The sequence below is a fragment of the Scyliorhinus torazame genome, chromosome 27 (genome assembly GCF_047496885.1).
Source record: "Scyliorhinus torazame isolate Kashiwa2021f chromosome 27, sScyTor2.1, whole genome shotgun sequence".
NCBI classification, from domain to species: Eukaryota; Metazoa; Chordata; class Chondrichthyes; order Carcharhiniformes; family Scyliorhinidae; genus Scyliorhinus; species Scyliorhinus torazame.
In genome coordinates this window covers 40,925,033-40,946,063 of record NC_092733.1, presented here as the reverse complement: position 1 = coordinate 40,946,063, position 21,031 = coordinate 40,925,033, and the positions used below count along the sequence as shown (strand labels likewise).

Below are 21,031 nucleotides of genomic sequence, written 5' to 3'. Positions count from 1 at the left end.
AACGTGCGTCATAGTGAAGGGAGATGGGTTCTAACGTGCGTCATAGTGAAGAGAGATGGGTTCTAACGTGCGTCATAGTGAAGGGAGGTGGGTTCTAACGTGCGTCATAGTGAAGGGAGGTGGGTTCTAACGTGCGTCATAGTGAAGGGAGATGGGTTCTTAGGTGCGTCATAGTGAAGGGAGATGGGTTCTAAGGTGCGTCATAGTGAAGGGAGGTGGGTTCTAAGCTGCGTCATAGTGAAGGGAGGTGGGTTCTAACGTGCGTCATAGTGAAGGGAGGTGGGTTCTAACGTGCGTCATAGTGAAGGGAGGTGGGTTCTAACGTGCGTCATAGTGAAGGGAGGTGGGTTCTTAGGTGCGTCATAGTGAAGGGAGATGGGTTCTAACGTGCGTCATAGTGAAGGGAGATGGGTTCTTAGGTGCGTCATAGTGAAGGGAGGTGGGTTCTAAGGTGCGTCATAGTGAAGGGAGATGGGTTCTAACGTGCGTCATAGTGAAGGGAGGTGGGTTCTTAGGTGCGTCATAGTGAAGGGAGGTGGGTTCTAAGCTGCGTCATAGTGAAGGGAGGTGGGTTCTAAGGTACGTCATAGTGAAGGGAGATGGGTTCTAACGTGCGTCATAGTGAAGGGAGGTGGGTTCTAACGTGCGTCATAGTGAAGGGAGGTGGGTTCTAACGTGCGTCATAGTGAAGGGAGATGGGTTCTTAGGTGCGTCATAGTGAAGGGAGATGGGTTCTAAGGTGCGTCATAGTGAAGGGAGATGGGTTCTAAGGTGCGTCATAGTGAAGGGAGATGGGTTCTTAGGTGCGTCATAGTGAAGGGAGGTGGGTTCTAAGGTGCGTCATAGTGAAGGGAGGTGGGTTCTAAGCTGCGTCTTAGTGAAGGGAGATGGGTTCTAAGGTGCGTCATAGTGAAGGGAGATGGGTTCTAAGGTGCGTCATAGTGAAGGGAGATGGGTTCTAAGGTGCGTCATAGTGAAGGGAGGTGGGTTCTAAGGTGCGTCATAGTGAAGGGAGGTGGGTTCTAAGCTGCGTCATAGTGAAGGGAGATGGGTTCTAAGGTGCGTCATAGTGAAGGGAGATGGGTTCTAAGGTGCGTCATAGTGAAGGGAGATGGGTTCTAAGCTGCGTCATAGTGAAGGGAGATGGGTTCTAAGGTGCGTCATAGTGAAGGGAGATGGGTTCTAAGCTGCGTCATAGTGAAGGTTGGTTGGTTCTAAGGTGCGTCATAGTGAAGGGAGATGGGTTCTAAGCTGCGTCATAGTGAAGGTTGGTTGGTTCTAAGGTGCGTCATAGTGAAGGGAGATGGGTTCTAAGGTGCGTCATAGTGAAGGGAGGTGGGTTCTAACGTGCGTCATAGTGAAGGGAGGTGAGTTCTAAGGTGCGTCATAGTGAAGGGAGGTGGGTTCTAACGTGCGTCATAGTGAAGGGAGGTGGGTTCTAAGGTGCGTCATAGTGAAGGGAAGTGGGTTCTAAGGTGCGTCATAGTGAAGGGAGGTGGGTTCTAAGGTGCGTCATAGTGAAGGGAGGTGGGTTCTAACGTGCGTCATAGTGAAGGGAGGTGGGTTCTAAGGTGCGTCATAGTGAAGGGAGGTGGGTTCTAAGGTGCGTCATAGTGAAGGGAGATGGGTTCTAACGTGCGTCATAGTGAAGGGAGGTGGGTTCTAAGGTGCGTCATAGTGAAGGGAGGTGGGTTCTAAGGTGCGTCATAGTGAAGGGAGCTGGGTTCTAAGGTGCGTCATAGTGAAGGGAGATGGGTTCTAACGTGCGTCATAGTGAAGGGAGGTGGGTTCTAAGGTGCGTCATAGTGAAGGGAGGTGGGTTCTAAGGTGCGTCATAGTGAAGGGAGATGGGTTCTAACGTGCGTCATAGTGAAGGGAGGTGGGTTCTAAGGTGCGTCATAGTGAAGGGAGGTGGGTTCTAAGGTGCGTCATAGTGAAGGGAGGTGGGTTCTAAGGTGCGTCATAGTGAAGGTTGGTGGGTTCTAAGGTGCGTCATAGTGAAGGGAGATGGGTTCTAAGGTGCGTCATAGTGAAGGGAGGTGGGTTCTAACGTGCGTCATAGTGAATGGAGATGGGTTCTAACGTGCGTCATAGTGAAGGGAGGTGGGTTCTAAGGTACGTCATAGTGAAGGGAGGTGGGTTCTAACGTGCGTCATAGTGAAGGGAGGTGGGTTCTAAGGTGCGTCATAGTGAAGGGAGATGGGTTCTAACGTGCGTCATAGTGAAGGGAGATGGGTTCTAACGTGCGTCATAGTGAAGGGAGGTAGGTTCTAAGCTGCGTCATAGTGAAGGGAGGTGGGTTCTAACGTGCGTCATAGTGAAGGGAGATGGGTTCTAAGGTGCGTCATAGTGAAGGGACGTGGGTTCTAAGCTGCGTCATAGTGAAGGGAGGTGGGTTCTAAGCTGCGTCATAGTGAAGGGAGATGGGTTCTAAGGTGCGTCATAGTGAAGGGAGGTGGGTTCTAAGGTGCGTCATAGTGAAGGGACGTGGGTTCTAAGCTGCGTCATAGTGAAGGTTGGTTGGTTCTAAGGTGCGTCATAGTGAAGGTTGGTTGGTTCTAAGGTGCGTCATAGTGAAGGTTGGTTGGTTCTAAGGTGCGTCATAGTGAAGGGAGGTGGGTTCTAAGGTGCGTCATAGTGAAGGGAGGTAGGTTCTAAGGTGCGTCATAGTGAAGGGAGATGGGTTCTAACGTGCGTCATAGTGAAGGGAGATGGGTTCTAACGTGCGTCATAGTGAAGGGACGTGGGTTCTAACGTGCGTCATAGTGAAGGGAGGTGGTTTCTAACGTGCGTCATAGTGAAGGGAGGTGGGTTCTAAGGTGCGTCATAGTGAAGGGAGGTGGGTTCTAAGAACAAAGAACAAAGAACAGTACAGCACAGGAACAGGCCCTTCAGCCCTCCAAGCCCGTGCCGACCATGCTGCCCGACTAAACAACAAACTTCTACACTTCCTGGGTCCGTATCCCTCTATTCCCATCCTATTCATGTATTTGTCAAGATGCCCCTTAAATGTCACTATCGTCCCTGCTTCCACCACCTCCTCCGGTAGCGAGTTCCAGGCACCCACTACCCTCTGCTTAAAAATCTTGCCTCGTACATCTACTCTAAACCTTGCCCCTCTCACCTTAAACCTATGCCCCCTAGTAATTGACCCCTCTACCCTGGGGAAAAGCCTCTGACAATCCACTCTGTCTCTGCCCCTCATAATTTTGTAGACCTCTATCAGGTCTCCCCTCAACCTCCTTCGTTCCAGTGAGAACAAACCGAGTTTATTCAACCGCTCCTCATAGCTAATGCCCTCCATACCAGACAACATTCTGGTAAATCTCTTCTGCACCCTCTCTAAAGCCTCCACATCCTTCTGGTAGTGTGGCGACCAGAATTGAACACTATACTCCAAGTGTGGCCTAACTAAGGTTCTATACAGCTGCAACATGACTTGCCAATTCCTATGCTCAATGCCCCGGCCAATGAAGGCAAGCATGCGGGAGCATTGCGGAAGGAGGTTGCTGGGAGGTAAGTCAACCTTTAAAAGCACTTGTCTTTGCAGGGGCAGGCCAGTCGATTTTGGCGGGAGTGGAGCTGGCTGGTTAGTCAATTTCAGCAGGAGCTGAGAATTTTTTTTTTTAAATTAGTTTTTTAGGCGGGAACAGGAAGTCGACCCGCGGACGTCTGGGAAGACCCTCACCAATAAATTCTGGTGGAGAGGAAACCCGAGACACTACACGTGTAGTGTCTCCCACCCGCCCTCCTCCTCTAACCTAATAATAAAACCCATTGGTCTGAGGTAAGTACCATATTTTATTATATTATTATTATTTTTTATAAAAATTTAATTTAGTTGTTAGCCAGATCTTGGTTGAAAGTTAGAGGAATGGCAGGGAAGGGAGTGCAATGTTCCTCCTGCAGGATGTTTGAGGTGAGGGATGCAGTTAGTGTCCCTGCTGATTTTACCTGCAGGAAGTGCTGCCATCTCCAGCTCCTCCAAGACCGAGTTAGGGAACTGGAGCTGGAGTTGGAAGAACTTCGGATCATTCGGGAGGCAGAAGGGGTCATAGATAGCAGCTTCAGGGAATTAGTTACACCAAAGGTTGGAGATAGGTGGGTAACTGTAAGAGGGACTGGGAAAAAACAGTCAGTGCAGGGATCCCCTGCGGTCGTTCCCCTGAGAAACAAGTTTACTGCTTTGGATACTTGTGGGGGGGGGGACTTACCAGGGGAAAGCCATGGGGTACGGGCCTCTGGCACGGAGTCTGTCCCTGTTGCTCAGAAGGGAAGGGGGGAGAGGAGCAGAGCATTAGTAATTGGGGACTCTATAGTCAGGGGCACAGATAGGAGATTTTGTGGGAGCGTGAGAGACTCACGTTTGGTATGTTGCCTCCCAGGTGCAAGGGTACGTGACGTCTCGGATCGTGTTTTCCGGGTCCTTAGGGGGAGGGGGAGCAGCCCCAAGTCGTGGTCCACATTGGCACCAACGACATAGGTAGGAAAGGGGACAAGGATGTCAGGCAGGCTTTCAGGGAGCTAGGATGGAAGCTCAGAACTAGAACAAACAGAGTTGTTATCTCTGGGTTGTTGCCCGTGCCACGTGATAGTGAGATGAGGAATAGGGAGAGAGAGCATTTAAACACGTGGCTACAGGGATGGTGCAGGCGGGAGGGATTCAGATTTTTGGATAACTGGGGCTCTTTCTGGGGAAGGTGGGACCTCTACAGACAGGATGGTCTACATCTGAACCTGAGGGGCACAAATATCCTGGGGGGGAGATTTGTTAGTGCTCTTTGGGGGGGTTTAAACTAATGCAGCAGGGGCATGGGAACCTGGATTGTAGTTTTAGGGTAAGGGAGAATGAGAGTATAGAGGTCAGGAGCACAGATTTGACGTCGCAGGAGGGGGCCAGTGTTCAGGTAGGTGGTTTGAAGTGTGTCTACTTCAATGCCAGGAGTATACGAAACAAGGTAGGGGAACTGGCAGCGTGGGTTGGTACCTGGGACTTCGATGTTGTGGCCATTTCGGAGACATGGATAGAGCAGGGACAGGAATGGATGTTGCAGGTTCCGGGGTTTAGGTGTTTTAGTAAGCTCAGAGAAGGAGGCAAAAGAGGGGGAGGTGTGGCGCTGCTAGTCAAGAGCAGTATTACGGTGGCGGAGAGGATGCTAGATGGGGACTCTTCTTCCGAGGTAGTATGGGCTGAAGTTAGAAACAGGAAAGGAGAGGTCACCCTGTTGGGAGTTTTTTATAGGCCTCCTAATAGTTCTAGGGATGTAGAGGAAAGGATGGCGAAGATGATTCTGGATATACAAAGAACAAACAAAGAACAAAGAAATGTACAGCACAGGAACAGGCCCTTCGGCCCTCCAAGCCCGTGCCGACCATACTGCCCGACTAAACTACAATCTTCTACACTTCCTGGGTCCGTATCCTTCTATTCCCATCCTATTCATATATTTGTCAAGATGCCCCTTAAATGTCCCTATCGTCCCTGCTTCCACTACCTCCTCCGGTAGCGAGTTCCAGGCACCCACTACCCTCTGCGTAAAAAACTTGCCTCGTACATCTACTCTAAACCTTGCCCCTCTCACCTTAAACCTATGCCCCCTAGTAATTGACCCCTCTACCCTGGGGAAAAGCCTCTGACTATCCACTCTGTCTATGCCCCTCATAATTTTGTATACCTCTATCAGGTCGCCCCTCAACCTCCTTCGTTCCAGTGAGAACAAACCGAGTTTATTCAATCGCTCCTCATAGCTTATGCCCTCCATACCAGGCAACATTCTGGTAAATCTCTTCTGCACCCTCTCTAAAGCCTCCACATCCTTCTGGTAGTGTGGCGACCAGAATTGAACACTATACTCCAAGTGTGGCCTAACTAAGGTTCTATACAGCTGCAACATGACTTGCCAATTCTTATACTCAATGCCCCGGCCAATGAAGGCAAGCATGCCGTATGCCTTCTTGACTACCTTCTCCACCTGTGTAGCCCCTTTCAGTGATCTGTGGACCTGTACTCCTAGATCTCTTTGACTTTCAATACTCTTGAGGGTTCTACCATTCACTGTATATTCCCTACCTGCATTAGCCCTTCCAAAATGCATTACCTCACATTTGTCCAGGTTAAACTCCATCTGCCATCTCTCCGCCCAAGTCTCCAGACAATCTAAATCCTGCTGTATCCTCAGACAGTCCTCATCGCTATCCGCAATTCCACCAACCTTTGTGTCGTCTGCAAACTTACTAATCAGACCAGTTACATTTTCCTCCAAATCATTTATATATACTACAAAGAGCAAAGGTCCCAGCACTGATCCCTGTGGAACACCACTGGTCACAGCCCTCCAATTAGAAAAGCATCCCTCCATTGCTACCCTCTGCCTTCTATGGCCTAGCCAGTTCTGTATCCACCTTGCCAGTTCACCCCTGATCCCGTGTGACTTCACCTTTTGTACTAGTCTACCATGAGGGACCTTGTCAAAGGCCTTACTGAAGTCCATATAGACAACATCTACTGCCCTACCTGCATCAATCATCTTAGTGACCTCCTCGAAAAACTCTATCAAGTTAGTGAGACACGACCTCCCCTTCACAAAACCGTGCTGCCTCTCACTAATACGTCCATTTGCTTCCAAATGGGAGTAGATCCTGTCTCGAAGAATTCTCTCCAGTAATTTCCCTACCACTGAAGTAAGGCTCACCGGCCTGTAGTTCCCGGGATTATCCCTGCCACCCTTCTTAAACAGAGGAACAACATTGGCTATTCTCCAGTCCTCCGGGACATCCCCTGAAGACAGCGAGGATCCAAAGATTTCTGTCAAGGCCTCAGCAATTTCCTCTCCAGCCTCCTTCAGTATTCTGGGGTAGATCCCATCCGGCCCTGGGGACTTATCTACCTTAATATTTTTTAAGACACCCAACACCTCGTCTTTTTGGATCACAATGTGACCCAGGCTATCTACACCCCCTTCTCCAGACTCAACATCTACCAATTCCTTCTCTTTGGTGAATACTGATGCAAAGTATTCATTTAGTACCTCGCCCATTTCCTCTGGCTCCACACATAGATTCCCTTGCCTATCCTTCAGTGGGCCAACCCTTTCCCTGGCTACCCTCTTGCTTTTTATGTAAGTGTAAAAAGCCTTGGGATTTTCCTTAACCCTATTTGCCAATGACTTTTCATGACCCCTTCTAGCCCTCCTGACTCCCTGCTTAAGTTCCTTCCTACTTTCCTTATATGCCACACAGGCTTCGTCTGTTCCCAGCCTTTTAGCCCTGACAAATGCCTCCTTTTTCTTTTTGACGAGGCCTACAATATCATTCGTCATCCAAGGTTCCCGAAAATTGCCGTATTTATCTTTCTTCCTCACAGGAACATGCCTGTCCTGTATTCCTATCAACTGACACTTGAAAGCCTCCCACATGTCAGATGTTGATTTGCCCTCAAACATCCGCCCCCAATCTATGTTCTTCAGTTCCCGCCTAATATTGTTATAATTAGCCTTCCCCCAATTTAGCACATTCATCCTCGGAATATGAGCGAAAGTAACAGGGTAGTTATTATGGGAGACTTTAACTTTCCAAATATTGACTGGAAAAGATATAGTTCGAGTACAATAGATGGGTCGTTTTTTGTACAGTGTGTGCAGGAGGGTTTCCTGAAACAATATGTTGACAGGCCAACAAGAGGCGAGGCCACGTTGGATTTGGTTTTGGGTAATGAACCAGGCCAGGTGTTGGATTTGGAGGTAGGAGAGCACTTTGGGGACAGTGACCACAATTCGGTGACGTTTACGTTAATGATGGAAAGGGATAAGTATACACCGCAGGGCAAGAGTTATAGCTGGGGGAAGGGCAATTATGATGCCATTAGACGTGACTTGGGGGGGATAAGGTGGAGAAGTAGGCTGCAAGTGTTGGGCACACTGGATAAGTGGGGCTTGTTCAAGGATCAGCTACCGCGTGTTCTTGATAAGTATGTACCGGTCAGGCAGGGAGGAAGGCGTAGAGCGAGGGAACCGTGGTTTACCAAAGAAGTGGAATCTCTTGTTAAGAGGAAGAAGGAGGCCTATGTGAAGATGAGGTGTGAAGTTTCAGTTGGGGCGATGGATAGTTACAAGGTAGCGAGGAAGGATCTAAAGAGAGAGCTAAGACGAGCAAGGAGGGGACATGAGAAGTATTTGGCAGGTAGGATCAAGGAAAACCCAAAAGCTTTCTATCGGTATGTCAGGAATAAGCGAATGACTAGGGTAAGAGTAGGACCAGTCAAGGACAGGGATGGGAAGTTGTGTGTGGAGTCTGAAGAGATAGGCGAGATACTAAATGAATATTTTTCGTCAGTATTCACTCAGGAAAAAGAGAATGTTGTGGAGGAGAATGCTGAGCCCCAGGCTAATAGAATAGATGGCATTGAGGTACGTAGGGAAAAGCGGTGTTGGCAATTCTGGACAGGCTGAAAATAGATAAGTCCCCGGGACCTGATGGGATTTATCCTAGGATTCTCTGGGAGGCCAGGGAAGAGATTGCTGGACCTTTGGCTTTGATTTTTATGTCATCATTGGCTACAGGAATAGTGCCAGAGGACTGGAGGACAGCAAATGTGGTCCCTTTGTTCAAAAAGGGGAGCAGAGACAACCCCGGCAACTATAGACCGGTGAGCCTCACGTCTGTAGTGGGTAAAGCCTTGGAGGGGATTATAAGAGACAAGATTTATAATCATCTAGATAGGAATAATATGATCAGGGATAGTCAGCATGGCTTTGTGAAGGGTAGGTCATGCCTCACAAACCTTATTGAGTTCTTTGAGAAGGTGACTGAACAGGTAGACGAGGGTAGAGCAGTTGATGTGGTGTATATGGATTTCAGCAAAGCGTTTGATAAGGTTCCCCACGGTAGGCTATTGCAAAAAATACGGAGGCTGGGGATTGAGGGTGATTTAGAGATGTGGATCAGAAATTGGCTAGCTGAAAGAAGACAGAGGGTGGTGGTTGATGGGAAATGTTCAGAATGGAGTACAGTCACAAGTGGAGTACCACAAGGATCTGTTCTGGGGCCATTGCTGTTTGTCATTTTTATCAATGACCTAGAGGAAGGCGCAGAAGGGTGGGTGAGTAAATTTGCAGACGATACTAAAGTCGGTGGTGTTGTCGATAGTGTGGAAGGATGTAGCAGGTTACAGAGGGATATAGATAAGCTGCAGAGCTGGGCTGAGAGGTGGCAAATGGAGTTTCATGTACAGAAGTGTGAGGTGATTCACTTTGGAAGGAATAACAGGAATGCGGAATATTTGGCTAATGGTAAAGTTCTTGGAAGTGTGGATGAGCAGAGGGATCTAGGTGTCCATGTACATAGATCCCTGAAAGTTGCCACCCAGGTTGATAGGGTTGTGAAGAAGGCCTATGGAGTGTTGGCCTTTATTGGTAGAGGGATTGAGTTCCGGAGTCGGGAGGTCATGTTGCAGCTGTACAGAACTCTGGTCCGGCCGCATTTGGAGTATTGCGTACAGTTCTGGTCACCGCATTATAGGAAGGACGTGGAGGCTTTGGAGCGGGTGCAGAGGAGATTTACCAGGATGTTGCCTGGTATGGAGGGAAAATCTTATGAGGAAAGGCTGATGGACTTGAGGTTGTTTTCGTTGGAGAGAAGAAGGTTAAGAGGAGACTTAATAGAGACATACAAAATGATCAGGGGGTTGGATAGGGTGAACAGTGAGAGCCTTCTCCCGCGGATGGATATGGCTGGCACGAGGGGACATAACTTTAAACTGAGGGGTAATAGATATAGGACAGAGGTCAGAGGTAGGTTCTTTACGCAAAGAGTAGTGAGGCCGTGGAATGCCCTACCTGCTACAGTAGTGAACTCGCCAACATTGAGGGCATTTAAAAGTTTATTGGATAAACATATGGATGATAATGGCATAGTGTAGGTTAGATGGCTTTTGTTTCGGTGCAACATAGTGGGCCGAAGGGCCTGTACTGCGCTGTATTGTTCTATGTTCTATGTTCTATGTCGTATGCCTTCTTGACTACCTTCTCCACCTGTGTTGCCCCTTTCAATGACCTGTGGACCTGTACTCCTCGATCTCTTTGACTTTCAATACTCTTGAGGGTTCTACCATTCACTGTATATTCCCTACCTGCATTAGACCTTCCAAAATGCATTACCTCACATTTGTCCGGATTAAACTCCATCTGCCATCTCTCCGCCCAAGTCTCCAAACAATCTTAATCCTGCTGTATCCTCCGACAGTCCTCATCGCTATCCGCAATTCCACCAACCTTTGTGTCGTCTGCAAACTTACTAATCAGACCAGTTACATTTTCCTCCAAATCATTTATATATACTACAAAGAGCAAAGGTCTGTATCCACCTTGCCAGCTCACCCCTGATCCCGTGTGACTTCACCTTTTGTACTAGTCTACCATGAGGGATCTTGTCAAAGGCCTTACATATAGACAACAGAGACAACATCCACTGCCCTACCTGCATCAATCATCTTAGTGACCTCCTCGAAAAAGTCTATCAAGTTAGTGAGACACGACCTTCCCTTCACAAAACCGTGCTGCCTCTCACTAATACGTCCATTTGCTTCCAAATGGGAGTAGATCCTGTCTCGAAGAATTCTCTCCAGTAATTTCCCTACCACTGAAGTAAGGCTCACCGGCCTGTAGTTCCCTGGATTATCCTTGCTACCCTTCTTAAACAGAGGAACAACATTGGCTATTCTCCAGTCCTCCGGGACATCCCCTGAAGACAGCGAGGATCCAAAGATTTCTGTCAAGGCCTCAGCAATTTCCTCTCCAGCCTCCTTCAGTATTCTGGGGTAGATCCCATCAGGCCCTGGGAACTTATCTACCTTAATATTTTTTGAGACACCCAACACCTCGTCTTTTTGGATCTCAATGTGACCCAGGCTATCTACACACCCTTCTCCAGGCTCAACATCTACCAATTTCTTCTCTTTGGTGAATACTGATGCAAAGTATTCATTTAGTACCTCGCCCATTTCCTCTGGCTCCACACATAGATTCCCTTGCCTATCCTTCAGTGGGCCAACCCTTTCCCTGGCTACCCTCTTGCTTTTTATGTACGTGTAAAAAGCCTTGGGATTTTCCTTAACCCTATTTGCCAATGACTTTTCGTGACCCCTTCTAGCCCTCCTGACTCCTTGCTTAAGTTCCTTCCTACTTTCCTTATATTCCACGCAGGCTTCGTCTGTTCCCAGCCTTTTAGCCCTAACAAATGCCTCCTTTTACTTTTTGACGAGGCCGACAATATCTCTCGTCATCCAAGGTTCCCGAAAATTGCCGTATTTATCCTTCTTCCTCACAGGAACATGCCGGTCCTGAATTCCTTTGAACTGCCACTTGAAAGCCTCCCACATGTCAGATGTTGATTTGCCCTCAAACATCCGCCCCCAATCTATGTTCTTCAGTTCCCGCCTAATATTGTTATAATTAGCCTTCCCCCAATTTAGCACATTCAGCCTAGGACCACTCTTATCCTTGTCCACCAGTACTTTAAAACTTACTGAATTGTGGTCACTGTTACCGAAATGCTCCCCTACTGAAACATCTACCACCTGGCCGGGCTCATTCCCCAATATCAGGTCCAGTACCGCCCCTTCCCTAGTTGGACTGTCTACATATTGTTTTAAGAAGCCCTCCTGGATGCTCCTTACAAACTCCGTCCCGTCTAGGCCCCTGGCACTAAGTGAGTCCCAGTCAATATTGGGGAAGTTGAAGTCTCCCATCACCACAACCCTGTTGTTTTTACTCTTTTCCAAAATCTATCTACCTATCTGCTCCTCTATCTCCCGCTGGCTGTTGGGAGGCCTGTAGTAAACCCCCAACATTGTGACTGCACCCTTCTTATTCCTGATCTCTACCCATATAGCCTCACTGCCCTCTGAGGTGTCCTCCCGCAGTACAGCTGTGATATTCTCCCGAACCAGTAGCGCAACTCCGCCTCCCCTTTTACATCCCCCTCTATCCCACCTGAAACATCTAAATCCTGGAACGTTTAGCTGCCAATCCTGCCCTTCCCTCAACCAGGTCTCTGTAATGGCAACAACATCATAGTTCCAAGTACTAATCCAAGCTCTAAGTTCATCTGCCTTACCCGTAATACTTCTTGCATTAAAAAATATGCACTTCAGGCCACCAGACCCGCTGTGTTCAGCAACTTCTCCCTGTCGGCTCTGCCTCAGAGCCACACTGTCCCTATTCCCTAGTTCTCCCTCAATGCTCTCACCTTCTGACCTATTGCTCCCGTGCCCACTCCCCTGCCTTACTAGTTTAAACCCTCCCGTGTGACACTAGCAAACCTCGCGGCCAGGATATTGATGCCTCTCCAGTTTAGATGCAACCCGTCCTTCTTATATAGGTCACACCTGCCCCGGAAGAGCTCCCAGTGGTCCAGATAATGGAAATCCTCCCTCCTACACCAGCTGTTTAGCCACGTGTTTAGGTGCTCTATCTAAGGTGCGTCATAGTGAAGGGAGGTGGGTTCTAAGGTGCGTCATAGTGAAGGGAGGTGGGTTCTAAGCTGCGTCATAGTGAAGGGAGGTGGGTTCTAAGGAGCATCATAGTGAAGGGAAGCAAGAATCTCGGGGAGAGGGATGTGGGAGGCTGTTCCACAGAGCTGGGGCCTAGGCAACTGGAGTCACAGCAACTAATATTGGAGCAATTCAACCTGGGGTGGTGGGGGGAAGTTCAAGAGGCCTGAATGAAGGGGTAGTCCTGCTGGAGGAAATTACGGAGTGAGGGCGAGAATCAAGTGTCTTTCGGGTGCTGATAACAAGCCATGGGAATTTAAAAATCCACACAGTATGTAGATAGGCCAACGAGAGGCGAGGCCATATTGGATTTGGTACTGGGTAATGAACCAGGACAGGTGTTAGATTTGGAGGTAGGTGAGCACTTTGGTGATCGTGACCACAATTCCATTGCGTTTACTTTAGTGATGGAAAGGGATAGGTATATACCGCAGGGCAAGAGTTATATCTGGGGGAAAGGCAATTATGATGCGATGAGGCAAGACTTAGGACACATCGGATGGAGAGGAAAACTGCAGGGGATGTGCACAATGGAAATGTGGAGCTGGTTCAAGGAACAGCTACTGCGTGTCCTTGATAAGTATGTACCTGTCAGGCAGGGAGGAAGTGGTCGAGCAAGGGAACCGTGGTTTACTAAAGCAGTCGAAACACTTGTCAATAGGAAGAAGGAGGCTTATGTAAAGATGAGACATGAAGGTTCAGTAAGGGCGCTCGAGAGTTACAAGTTAGCTAGGAAAGGCCTAAAGAGAGAGCCAAGAAGAGCCAGGCGGGGACATGAGAAGTCTTTGACAGGTAGGATCAAGGATAACCCTAAAGCTTTCTATAGATATGTCAGGAATAAAAGAATGACTAGGGTAAGAGTCGGGCCAGTCAAGGACAGTAGTGGGAAGTTGTGCTTGGAGTCCGAGGAGATAGGAGAGGTGCTAAATGAATATTTTTCGTCAGTATTCACACAGGAAAAAGACAATGTTGTCGAGGAGAATACTGAGATTCGGGCTACTAGACTAGAAGGGCTTGAGGTTCATAAGGAGGAAGTGTTAACAATTCTGGAAAGGGTGAAAATAGATAAGTCCCCTGGGCCGGATGGGATTTATCCTAGGATTCTCTGGGAAGCTCGGGAGGAGATTGCTGAGCCTTTGGCTTTGATCTTTAAGTCATCTTTGTCTACAGGAATATTGCGAGAAGACTGGAGAATAGCAAACGTTGTCCCCTTGTTCAAGAAGGGGAGTAGAGACAACCCCGGTAACTATAGACCAGTGAGCCTGACTTCTGTTGTGGGCAAAATCTTGGAAAGGTTTATAAGAGATAGGGTGTATAAAACATAGAAAAATACAGCACAGAACAGGCCCTTCGGCCCACGATGTTGTGCCGAACCTTTGTCCTAGATTAATCATAGATTATCATTGAATTTACAGTGCAGAAGGAGGCCATTCGGCCCATTGAGTCTGCACCGGCTCTTGGAAAGAGCACCCTACCCAAACTCAACACCTCCACCCAATACCAAGGGCAATTTTGGACACTACGGGCAATTTATCATGGCCAATCCACCTATCCTGCACATCTTTGGACTGTGGGAGGAAACCGGAGCACCCGGAGGAAACCCACGCAGACACGGGGAGGACGTGCAAACTCCACACAGACAGTGACCCAAGCCGGAATCGAACCTGGGACCCTGGAGCTGTGAAGCAATTGTGCTATCCACAATGCTACCGTGCTGCCCTTAAGAACAAATAAATCTACACTATATAATTTTACCGTAATCCATGTACCTATCCAATAGCTGCTTGAAGGTCCCTAATGTTTCCGACTCAACTACTTCCACAGGCAGTGCATTCCATGCCCCCACTACTCTCTGGGTAAAGAACCTATCTCTGACATCCCCCCTATATCTTCCACCATTCACCTTAAATTTATGTCCCCTTGTAATAGTTTGTTCCACCCGGGGAAAAAGTCTCTGACTGTCTACTCTATCTATTCCCCTGATCATCTTATAAACCTCTATCAAGTCGCCCCTCATCCTTCTCCATTCTAATGAGAAAAGGCCTCGCACCCTCAACCTTTCCTCATAAGACCTACTCTCCATTCCAGGCAACATCCTGGTAAATCTCCTTTGCACCTTTTCCAAAGCTTCCACATCCTTCCTAAAATGAGGCGACCAGAACTGTACACAGTACTCCAAATGTGGCCTTACCAAAGTTTTGTACAGCTGCATCATCACCTCACGGCTCTTAAATTCAATCCCTCTGTTAAGAACGCGAGCACACCATAGGCCTTCTTCACAGCTCTATCCACTTGAGTGGCAACTTTCAAAGATGTATGAACATAGATCCCAAGATCTCTCTGCTCCTCCACATTGCCAAGAACTCTACCGTTAACCCTGTATTCCACATTCATATTTGTCCTTCCAAAATAGACAACCTCACACTTTTCAGGGTTAAACTCCATCTGCCACTTCTCAGCCCAGCTCTGCATCCTATCTATGTCTCTTTGCAGCCGACAACAGCCCTCCTCACTATCCACAACTCCACCAATCTTCGTATCATCTTCAAATTTACTGACCCACCCTTCAACTCCCTCATCCAAGTCATTAATGAAAATCACAAACAGCAGAGGACCCAGAACTGATCCCTGCGGTATGCCACTGGTAACGGGGATCCAGGCTGAATATTTGCCATCCACCACCACTCTCTGACTTCTATCGGTTAGCCAGTTCGTTATCCAACTGGCCAAATTTCCCACTATCCCATGCCTCCTTACTTTCTGCAGAAGTCTACCATGGGGAACCTTATCAAATGCCTTACTGAAATCCATGTACACTACATCCACTGCTTTACCTTCATCCACATGCTTGGTCACCTCCTCAAAGAATTCAATACGACTTGTAAGGCAAGACCTACCCCTCACAAATCCGTGCTGTAATCATCTGGAAAGGAATAATTTGATTAGACATAGTCAACACGGTTTTGTGAAGGGTAGGTCATGCCTCACAAACCTTATTGAGTTCTTTGAGAAGGTGACCAAACAGGTGGATGAGGGTAAAGCAGTTGATGTGGTGCAGAGGAGGTTTACCAGGATGTTGCCTGGTATGGAGGGAAAATCTTATGAGGAAAGGCTGATGGACTTGAGGTTGTTTTCGTTGGAGAGATGAAGGTTAAGAGGAGACTTAATAGAGGCATACAAAATGATCAGAGGGATAGATAGGGTGGACAGTGAGAGCCTTCTCCCGCGGATGGAAATGGCTGGCACGGGGGGACATAGCTTTAAACTGAGGGGTAATAGATATAGGACAGAGGTCAGAGGTAGGTTCTTTACGCAAAGAGTAGTGAGGCCGTGGAATGCCCTACCTGCTACAGTAGTGAACTCGCCAACATTGAGGGCATTTAAAAGTTTATTGGATAAACATATGGATGATAATGGCATAGTGTAGGTTAGATGGCTTTTGTTTTGGTGCAACATCGTGGGCCGAAGGGCCTGTACTGCGCTGTATCGTTCTATGTTCTATATGGATTTCAGTAAAGCGTTTGATAAGGTTCCCCATGATAGGCTAATGCAGAAAATACGGAAGCATGGGATTCAGGGAGATTTAGCAGTTTGGATCAGAAATTGGCTAGCTGGAAGAAGACAAAGGGTGTTGGTTGATGGGAAGTGTTCAGACTGGAGTCCAGTTACTAGTGGTGTACTACAAGGATCTGTTTTGGGGCCACTGCTGTTTGTCATTTTTATAAATGACCTGGAGGAGGGTGTAGAAGGATGGGTGAGTAACTTTGCAGATGACACTAAAGTTGGTGGAGTTGTGGACAGTGCGGAAGGATGTTACAAGTTACAGAGGGACATAGATAAGCTGCAGCACTGGGCTGAGAGGTGGCAAATGGAGTTTAATGCAGAAAAGTGTGATGTGATTCATTTTGGAAGGAATAACAGGAAGACAGAGTACTGGGCTAATGGTAAGATTCTTGGCAGTGTGGATGAGCAGAGAGATCTTGGTGTCCATATACATAGATCCCTGAAAGTTGCCACCCAGGTTGAGAGGGTTGTTAAGAAGGTGTACGGTGTGTTAGCTTTTATTGGTAGAGGGATTGAGTTTCGGAACCATGAGGTCATGTTGCAGCTATACAACACTCTGGTGCGGCCGCATTTGGAGTATTGCGTGCAATTCTGGCCCCAGCGTTATAGGAAGGATGTGGAAGCATTGAATCATAGAATCATAGAAGTTTACAGCATGGAAACAGGCCCTTCGGCCCAACCAGTCCATGCCGCCCAGTTTTTACCATTAAGCTAGTCCCAGTTTCCCGCACTTGGCCCATAACCCTCTATACCCATCTTACCCATGTAATTGGAAAGGGTGCAGAGGAGATTTACCAGAATGTTGCCTGGTATGGAGGGAAGATCTTATGAGGAAAGGCTGAGGGACTTGAGGCTGTTTTCGTTCGAGAGAAGAATGTTCGGAGGTGATTTAATTGAGGCATACAAGATGATCAGTGGATTGGATAGGGTGAGTGTATATAAGTGTTGTGTGTGTGTATATGTGTGTGTGAGTGTATATAAGAGTTGTGTGTGTATATAAGTGTTGTGTGTGTGTATGTGAGTGTATATAAGAGTTGTGTGTGTATGTAAGTGTTGTGTGTGTGTATGTGTGTGTGAGTGTATATAAGAGTTGTGTGTGTATGTAAGTGTTGTGTGTGTGTGAGTGTATATCAGAGTTGTGTGTGTATATAAGTGTTGTGTGTGTGTATATGTGTGTGTGAGTGTATATAAGAGTTGTGTGTGTATGTGTGTGTGAGTGTATATAAGAGTTGTGTGTGTATATAAGAGTTGTGTGTGTGTATATGTGTGTGTGAGTGTATATAAGAGTTGTGTGTGTATGTGTGTGTGAGTGTATATAAGAGTTGTGTGTACATGTGTTTGTGTGTATGTGTGTGTGAGTGTATATAAGAGTTGTGTGTGTGTATATGTGTGTGTGAGTGTATATAAGAGTTGTATGTATATGTGTGTGTGAGTGTGTATGTGAGTGTATATAAGAGTTGTGTGTGTATGTAAGTGTTGTGTGTGTGTATGTGTGTGTGAGTGTATATAAGAGTTGTGTGTGTATGTAAGTGTTGTGTGTGTGTATGTGAGTGTATATAAGAGTTGTGTGTGTATGTAAGTGTTGTGTGTGTGTATGTGTGTGTGAGTGTATATAAGAGTTGTGTGTGTATGTAAGTGTTGTGTGTGTGTGTGAGTGTATATCAGAGTTGTGTGTGTATATAAGTGTTGTGTGTGTGTATATGTGTGTGTGAGTGTATATAAGAGTTGTGTGTGTATGTGTGTGTGAGTGTATATAAGAGTTGTGTGTGTATATAAGAGTTGTGTGTGTGTATATGTGTGTGAGTGTATATAAGAGTTGTGTGTGTATGTGTGTGTGAGTGTATATAAGAGTTGTGTGTACATGTATTTGTGTGTATGTGTGTGTGAGTGTATATAAGAGTTGTGTGTGTATATAAGTGTTGTGTGTGTGTATATGTGTGTGTGAGTGTATATAAGAGTTGTGTGTGTATGTGTGTGTGAGTGTATATAAGAGTTGTGTGTGTATATAAGAGTTGTGTGTGTGTATATGTGTGTGTGAGTGTATATAAGAGTTGTGTGTGTATGTGTGTGTGAGTGTATATAAGAGTTGTGTGTACATGTGTTTGTGTGTATGTGTGTGTGAGTGTATATAAGAGTTGTGTGTGTGTATATGTGTGTGTGAGTGTATATAAGAGTTGTGTGTATATGTGTGTGTGAGTGTATATAAGAGTTGTGTGTGTGTATATAAGTGTTGTGTGTGTGTATATGTGTGTGTGAGTGTATATAAGAGTTGTGTGTATATGTGTGTGTGAGTGTATATAAGAGTTGTGTGTGTGTATATAAGTGTTGTGTGTGTGTATATGTGTGTGTGAGTGTATATAAGAGTTGTGTGTGTGTATATGTGTGTGAGTGTATATAAGAGTTGTGTGTGTGAGTGTATATAAGAGTTGTATGTGTGTGAGTGTATATAAGAGTTGTGTGTGTGTGTCTGTGCATATCTGATCTGCCTCAATAAGTACATAACCCTGTGTAAGTGCCTCAAAGAGAGAGTAGAAACATTGTTAAACCCTCACTACCCCACCTCCACCAGGATTAGAAACAGGGAATGAGGGAGTCACCACAGGTTAATGAGGGAGTCTCTCCCCTCAGGTTAATGAGGGAGTCTCTCCCCCCCCCCCCCTCGGGTTAATGAGGAGACTCCCCCCCCTCTCCCCGGGGTTGGAGAGGGGGAGGGGATCACCGGGGTTGGAGAGGGGGAGGGGGAGCTCGCCCCTGTCCCTGGGGTTGTGGAGGGGGAGCACAGGGGTTGGAGAGGGGGAGGGGGAGCTCACCCCTGTCCCTGGGGTTGGGGAGGGGAAGCACAGGGGTTGGAGAGGGGGAGGGGGAACTTGCCCCTCTCCCTGGGGGTAGGGGCAGCTGGGTGAGGGTAGGGACAGGGGCTGTGTTTAGAGGGTAGTGTAGGGCCCCCTCCTCTCTCTGGGGTGAGGGTTTGCAGAGGGACGGAGGGTCTGGGCAGCTGTCAGTGAATTGCAGCTTGCTGAGTGTGAGAATGGAAAGGTTTACTTACTGTGAGCACAGCGTCAGCAGCAGGAAGTGTGAGCGTGAGCTGGGCTGCTCTCACTGCCACTCACAACATTGCCTGGGCCGCCCTCAATTTGCTCTTTGATCTCTCCCGTCACCTTCCCTCACTCTCCCTGCTACTGTCGTGCCCTCCGCAGCAGCCTCTGCTCGCTCTCTTTCTTTTCCTCCCCCTTTCTGACGTTCTTTGTATTTCTTTCTTCTGTCTGTCTGACCCTCTCCCTCTACCCCCCTGCACTCCTTCCCGCTCTCTCTCTCCCTCCCGCTCTCTCCCTCCCTCCCTCCCTCTCACTCTCCCTCCCTCCCTCTCTCTCTACCTCCCTCTCTCTCTACCTCCCTCCCTCTCTATCTCCCCCCGCTCCCTCCCTCTCTCCCTCCCTATCTCTCTCCCCCCTCCCTCCCTATCCCTCTCCCCCCCCTCCCTATCCCTCTCCCCCCCCCTCCCTATCCCTCTCCCCCCCCCCCCCCCCCCCCCCCCCCCCCCCGTCCTCGTCCCCCCTCCCCCGCCTCTCCTTGCCTCGAAGTTAGCCGCTGAACTCCATTTTTGTGCTTTGAGCTGCCTGTCAGCGTTTCCCCGGCTCTGTCCTCTCAAACCCTCACGTGATCCGACTTTTCTGTGGCAAGTTGCTATAGCGACTCGAGCTTGCCTTGAGCTAGTTTGACAATACTCAGGGGGGGAAAAAACGTTTATTACTTGGTGTAATCTGGTTCCTGCCGATTAGAGGATGTTGGTAAGGGAGGGGAGGCAGGAGAGGGGGAGGGGAGAGGAGTGAGGGAAAGGGGTGGAGGAGGGAGAGGGGGAGGCGAGGGAGGAAGGGAGGAGGAGAGGAGGGGAGGGGAGGAGGTGGGAGAGGGGGAGGCGAAGGAGGAAGTGAGGAGAAGAGGAGGAGGGAGAGGTTGAAGAAAGGGGGAAGGGGGAGAGGAGAGAGGGAGGGAGAATGAGAAAAACAGGGGGAGGGGAGGAGAGAGGGAGGGGAAGAGGAAAGGGGCTGGGAGAAGAGAGGGGGAATGAGGGGGGAAGAAAAGAGGAGAGTGTAGAGGAGGGAGAAGGAGAGCGGAGGAAGATGGAGAGGGGAACGGAGAGGAAGGGAAGTGGAAAAGGAGAGAGCAAAGGAGAGGGGGAGAGGAGAGGGATTGGGTGGAATGGGGAAGGGGAGTGGGGGAGGGGAGTGGGGGAGGAGAAGGAGAGCGAGGAGGGGGAGGGGAGTGGGGGAGGGGAGTGGGGGAGGAGAAGGGGAGAGAGAGGAGAGGGAGCGGAGGGGAAGAAGGGAGGGGGAGGGAGTTGAAAGGTGAGGGAGAGAAGAGGAGGGGAAGAGGGGAGGGAAAGGAAATGGAAAGGCGAGGGGGAAAGTAGGAGAGAGGGAGGGAGAGGAGAGGACAGGGGAGAGGGGAGATGGAGGGAGAGAGGGCGGGAGAGAGAGGGGAAGGAGAGGAGAGGAGGAGTGAGGGAAACAGAGGGTAGCAGGAGAGAGGAGGGTCGACGGAGGAGAGGGAGAGTAGATGGGGAGAGGGGGGCGAGGGGAGGAGTTGGGGAGGGAGAGGGAGTGGAGAGGTGGTTGGAGAGGAGAGGGGCGAGAGAGGGGTAGGAGAAGAGGGGTGTAGGTGAGGGGAAAGGAAATCCAGTGTGGATCGACAGGGCCCAGTAAGTGTGGGTCCACAGGGCCCAGTGTGGATCGACAGGGCCCAGTGTGGATCGACAGGGCCCAGTGTGGGTCCACAGGGCCCAGTGTGGATCGACAGGGCCCAGTGTGGATCGACAGGGCCCAGTGTGGATCGACAGGGCCCAGTGTGGGTCGACAGGGCCCAGTGTGGGTCGACAGGGCCCAGTGTGGATCGACAGGCCCCAGTGTGGATCGACAGGGC

The 21,031-nt window shown here is 48.7% G+C and overlaps 1 protein-coding gene across 4 annotated transcripts in view; it reads right to left on the bottom strand.

Moving 5' to 3' along the window:
- Nucleotides 1-19,796, bottom strand: part of LOC140403367 (volume-regulated anion channel subunit LRRC8D-like) — a 54,105-nt gene extending 34,309 nt beyond the window's left edge. The window contains exons 1-2 of one of the 4 annotated variants that reach the window (XM_072491278.1): nucleotides 19,158-19,484; nucleotides 15,382-15,470 (exon numbers count right to left, since the gene is read on the bottom strand). The gene's annotated coding sequence lies outside the window, so the exon portion shown is untranslated. Of the gene's footprint in view, nucleotides 1-12,111; nucleotides 12,221-15,381; nucleotides 15,471-19,157; nucleotides 19,485-19,685 lie in introns of those variants that run through there. The other 3 variants (XM_072491276.1, XM_072491275.1, XM_072491279.1) reach the window with 3 other exon arrangements.
- Between the last annotated feature and the right edge of the window lie 1,235 nt (nucleotides 19,797-21,031).